This window comes from Magnolia sinica, chromosome 1, assembly GCF_029962835.1.
Source record: "Magnolia sinica isolate HGM2019 chromosome 1, MsV1, whole genome shotgun sequence".
NCBI lineage: Eukaryota > Viridiplantae > Streptophyta > Magnoliopsida > Magnoliales > Magnoliaceae > Magnolia > Magnolia sinica.
This window is the reverse complement of record NC_080573.1, coordinates 84,284,752-84,290,751: the sequence shown is the minus strand read 5'-3', so window position 1 is coordinate 84,290,751 and position 6,000 is coordinate 84,284,752.

The following is a 6,000-nucleotide window of genomic DNA, read 5'->3' as shown; positions in this document are numbered from 1 at the left end:
CTAACATACATGACATATATTGGTGATAACACACATTTAAATAATTCCTTTCGCCAAGGAGTTGATACACATACAACTAGCACAAATACACGACAATTAATTATGGCAAACACATGTTCGTATTTCATATATATACGATACTTTCTATATATACAAGGAATACATAAATCTCAATATAGCTCATATATATTAGGAACGCATTACAAACATCGCATTTGGCATGTGAAATTTCACCCACAACAATAATAAACCATTAACCGACATTGAAAGCCTTGAAAACCATAACCTATATGAAGATAGTCCGCACCTTAAATCAGAAAGTGCATAACAGATCTGATGCAGACGATAAGTCTTCGTCAACGGCGACTAGATAACCTAAGGCATGAATGAAATGAGCTACATCAACACTTAGACTATTCTAAGCTCCAAAACAGGCTAGGGTTTGATTGACTTACCCAAGAATGAACTTAGAATCACCGGAATAATGATTCAGATACAATGGATTAGGTACGCCGATTAATTGGAAAGAATATCAAGATGATTCACCAACTTCTCTCTCACTTTCTCTCTCTTTTCCCCTCTCTCTCTCTTTGCTAGGGTTTAGAAAATTCGTATGGAGTTGAGAGTGAGGGTTTTAAGGTCTTTATATAGGCCTAATATTGATGAAAATAGCCCCAGGGCCAAGGTATACTTAGGTTATAACCAATTCGGGTCTATTTCGGTCCAACAGAGCACTTCTGGAGGTCCTTTTTCCACATGCGGTCGGACTTAAGCTCACTGACCATGGATCTAGGTCAGGCTGAGTTTTTGTACCGATCAGATTTATAGATCAGCCGTGGCGGACCAGTTTCAATTCAACGGTCACCGAAACTCGATCAGGTCCACCGACACTTTGACATGTGTGGGCCATCTTTCCTGATCCGAGGGTGAATTTGGGTCAGAATCCAATGGTCAGAATTCTTAAAATCGGCGTGCAAGCGACACAACTCAGATTTCATAAATTCATATTTAATTTCTCACGTTTCTCACACTCTTTATTCCGGACTAAAGCAAATCGTCTCAGGACATCATCTGGACTTGATTTTTGAGGTGATTGTCAAGCCCAACAAGGTGATCATAAGGTCATCGCTATTGGACTTTCGACGCGCGGTCCAGGTCTGATACAAAGTTTCCAAGTACTCCCGAGAGCAACTTGATTTAGCGTTGAATCCTAAATTTCAGGGTAACATAGCGCTAACGATTCTACAGGTTTTGGGTCTTGCAGATCAAATTTAAAGTGATTGGTGCTAATTTCACAAGTAATTAAGTTTAGCTCTAGTTAACCCACATTTAACTTCTAAAGAATTTGAGGTAGTACTCGGGTCTTTGCATGAAATTTTCCGGGTCATTACATACTCGGGTCTTGAAAACCGGGGCGTTACATTTACATTCCCAGTGCAAGTCAGTTGGCCCTATCGCATTAGTTATTACGCTTCATTACTAGAGGACATTAAAGGTCCAACACTTGAGGACACCCCTGTAGTCCAAGAGTTCTCAGACGCATTCATAAAGATACCTAGATTACCCCCTCAGTGCGAGATTAATTTTACCATCGATCTAGTGCCTAGTGTGACACCTATATCTCTTTCGACTTATCGCATGCCTCCATGTGAGATGGAGGAGCTAAGGAAACAGATCGATGATTTGTTAGATGTGGGCTTCATACGACCGAGTGCGTCTCCTTGGGGAACACATGTGTTATTTATAAAGAAGAAGGATGGATCTCTGTGATTGTGTATTGATTATCGCAAGTTGAACCAAGTGATGGTGAATAACAAGTACCCTTTGCTCAGGATTGATGATCTGTTCGATCAGTTGAGGGGAGCACAGTATTTTTTGAAGGTTGATCTGTAGTCAAGGTACCACCAGTTGCGAGTCAGGCATGAGGACGTGTAGAAAATAGCTTTCAGGACTAGTTTTGGGCACCACGAGTTCCTGGTGATGCCGTTTGGATATGATGAAGTATATGTAGAACAACTCAAGGGTTTTGAAGACCCTAAACATACTGATCATGTTTATCACGTGAAAAAGGAACTCTATGGATTAAAACAAGCTCCCGAGGCATGGTACGAGAAATTGACTACGTTTCTTGATGTTTTATTTAAACCAACATGATTTAAATGATTTTTAAACTCGCAAGTATACGAATCTGATGTAGATACGGTACGTATTACGAGATCGTTCCCACGAGGACTGGTCGTCACAATTCAAATCTATGATTCTCCTTAACTAATCCAACAAATAATGGAATGAATTACTAAGCACAATTTTATGAAAAATAATTAATTAAGAACAGGGAAGAAAATTCAATCGAGAGAGAGCACTAGGACTTTCGAATCCACCCCTAATTATCCTAACCCTTGTTTTGTCTGTTGATTCACCTTGATCTAGATTGATACCACTTAAATAGAGAAAGCACAATCTGTGTCCTTAATCGAGCATACAGACTGTCTAATTCCTTTAAGCAATGCCATGAATGACATATCCCATATCCTTGGTCGGGCATAAGGGATGTACAATTCATTAAAGCATCCTGTTTCTTCCTCTATAGGAAACCTGTTCCTGATCAGACACAAGCACCTATAATAAGCATCCAAACAACATCCATATATATACTTTGGTCAAGTTCATAGATGGAGAAGTATAGAATTTAAACCCATAAAGCCCACTTAAAGAAAGAAACAAATTAATTGAAATTCAAAGTAAATCAACCAATACAAGAGCTAATCAAATTAGGGCTTCATCTCAGCCCTCTGAGAGATTAGTGACCCATAAAATCCATGAAAAATATTAAATAAAATTCATAAAAATTAAACACCAAACCAATCGATCTCTCTCTTCTTTCTTCTCTTTCTTCTCTTTCTTCTCTTCCTTGCTCCAGATCTGGAATCCCCTGGTTCTCAATGACTTTCCCACGTCCAAAACTCCCCTTCTATAGCTGCTGGATGGCTGGGGTCGGTGGCAGAGTCGTAGAAGGACTCGAAGTGCAATTTTTCACAGCCGTGATCGGTGGGCCCCACAATTTTGCATTCTGGACCCTTTTCGAGCCCCTTTGCCTTGCTTTCCTCAATCCCAGGCGTGTAAAATCTTCACTATTGGTTTTCTGGAGTCCATCCCGTGCTCTGGTAATTTTGGAGCGCCAAATCCATGTTCTTAACATCATCTTTCAGTACACACTCCTGATTTCATCCTGTAATAAAAACACGATTAAAATATGGCATTAAACCTTATCATGTACGTAAAATCAGGCAATTACTGGGGTCTGAGATGCAACATTCGACACTCATCACAACCTCCAACCAGCATTTTGCTAGTCCCAAGCAAAACATGCGAAAAATAATTTTAGAAATAAAAGACGATTCCTGTAAACTCAAGTGACTTGTGAACAGATAGCTGAGATGTGAAAATTCTAAAATTCATGAATGGTAAGTAGAATTTTCTCCTGAAATCAAGCTCACAGTAAACTTCATAATCAAGTTCAACATATTAATCCATTAATTAAAACATTCCTAAACATTGAGTTCCACAGGTGTATAGTATAATCTCAGCTTACAATCATTAAGAGTTCCAATAATCAATTTCATGCTAAAATTGGTAATTAACAACAGAATTCTTGACAACCAACACCAACATTTTAGATTAACCCTTCAAATTTATTTTTTATTTTTATTTATTTATTTATTTTTTTTGATTTTCTTTATGAACAGTACGCCAAGGAAGGGAATCAAATCCTCACCTACAGGGAGCAAACCTATGGTGAAAACTCATCGCCTCATTTTTTATAAGTCAACTATGGAGAATCAAATCTACACCTATAGGGAGCAAACCTATGGTGAAGATTATGTGACTTAGCCTTTTAATTCTTCTTTTTACCTAGTTAATCATTCAGTTATCGAACCAAAACTTAATGTGCAAGCGAGATGTGATTTGTGAAATCATGACTCAATCAATGTTTACAACGTCTAATCATGGATTAACAATTCAAAATTGACTGTGAAATCAAGCAGATGGCCGAATCCAAGAGTCATTAGTTACCAACATCATGTATCTTATAATGTTAAAATCACAACTATCCTTCAAAATCACTTTGAATTCAATAGAAATTCAAAAAAAATTTTAAAATTTTCACAAATTTTCCTCAAGACTCAAGACTAAGAAAATACTGATTAGGTACCCTAATCTCCCACCCCAACCTAAAATCTACATTGTCCTCAATGTAAAAGAAATAAACAAGAAATGCACATGGGACAACGCGAATAAAAGAGGAGTGATGAAAAGATAATACCTGGATGGAGAATCAAGAAGCTTTCTCAAAATTTGTGAAAAATTTCAACGTAAAAGCGAGTTAGCACAAGAGAGAAATCAACATAAGCAAAAATAACAAAAAGAAAAACAAAAGAAGATCCTACCTATACCACTTTCGCAGTTCTCGATTGCATTTAGCGCATGCAACAAGCCTTTAAACCCCTAGGTTACCCCTAGTGGACGAGTTGTAGTCTCGTGAGGGTTTGCGTTAATGTTACCCACAAACATTGAAGTAACTAACTAAGAAAAATGAAAATGAATGAAATAAAAAAACAATACAATAAAGCAAAAGGCTGGGTTGCCTCCCATGAGCGCTAAGTTTAACGTCTTCAGCCAGACAAGAACGGACCATGAATGAAATAATCTTTATAACCAGGGTCCGCCAAAGAAATTACCTCAACACTTTCATTAACCGATCCTAGACAAGTGATGTGAGTTCCCATGAACTGTGCTATCTGAAATAAGGCAACTGACACTGTCGTCAAATAATTTAAGGACTTCTGCTCGAACGACTTCTTCTATGTTAGGATCACGCTTCCTTTGCATGTTATGCGACATTACCACAGCATGATCCATCCATGCAGGGGGGCATACTCCCTGAATTTTTTCTATCTTCCGTTCAATTGCTGCCTTACAGCCTGCTCGCCTTTGTCTTCTCAGAGTTACAAGCTGTGCTGTCAGGAAGAGTCTCAGAGGGATGAAGAGGTTCCACTTTCGCTCTCCATTTTTCAGTCTCCAATATAGGAGTAGAGTCGAGCAATGCATTGACTTCATGGATGGGACTATCAATGTCAAAATCCATGCCCGATTGTGCTAAGCAGGTCTCAAGAGGATCTTCAAAAGATGTACGGAAGGAGTCCTGCACAAGGCTCTCGATCATGTCCACTTCAAATATGTCATCCAAATCTGAGGGTTGTTGTCCTGCATTAAAAACATTGAGTTTAATATTCATGTTACCAAAGGACAATTTCATAACTCCATTCCTGCAATTGATAATAGCATTAGATGTGGCCAAAAATGGACGACAAAATGACTGGGATCTGACTATGAAGATTCTGGACAGGCTGAGTATCTATAACTATGAAATCCATTGGAAAATAAAATTTATCAACCTGGATTAACACATCTTCAATAACACCCCGGGGCACCTTGACAGATCTATCGGCTAGTTGTAATGTTACCTTAGTCGGTTTCAACTCACCAAGTCCTAGCTGCTCATAAACCGAATATGGTAACAAATTGACACTCGCCCCTAAATCAAGTAATGCCTTCCCGATCTTATGATCTCCTATGCCGCAAGAAATGGTGGGAGCTCCTGGATCCCTAAATTTAGGAGGGGTGTTATGTTGAATCATGGAGCTGCGCTGCTCTGCAGGGAAGACTTTCTTATGAACATTCTGCTTACGCTTTTGAGTGCATAAATCTTTAAGAAACTTAGCGTAAGCAGGGACTTGCTTGATAGCGTCAAGCAACGGGATGTTGACTTGCACTTTTTGAAACACATCCAAGATTTCATCAAAGTTATTTCTTTTCTTTATTGGTGCCAGACGTTGAGGAAAGGGTGCTTTGGGCACATAAGGTGGCACATTCGTGGCTCTTGGAGAGTCAGAGAGCTTTTGGACTTCGGATGCATTGGTATGGCTCTCTGCTTCATCT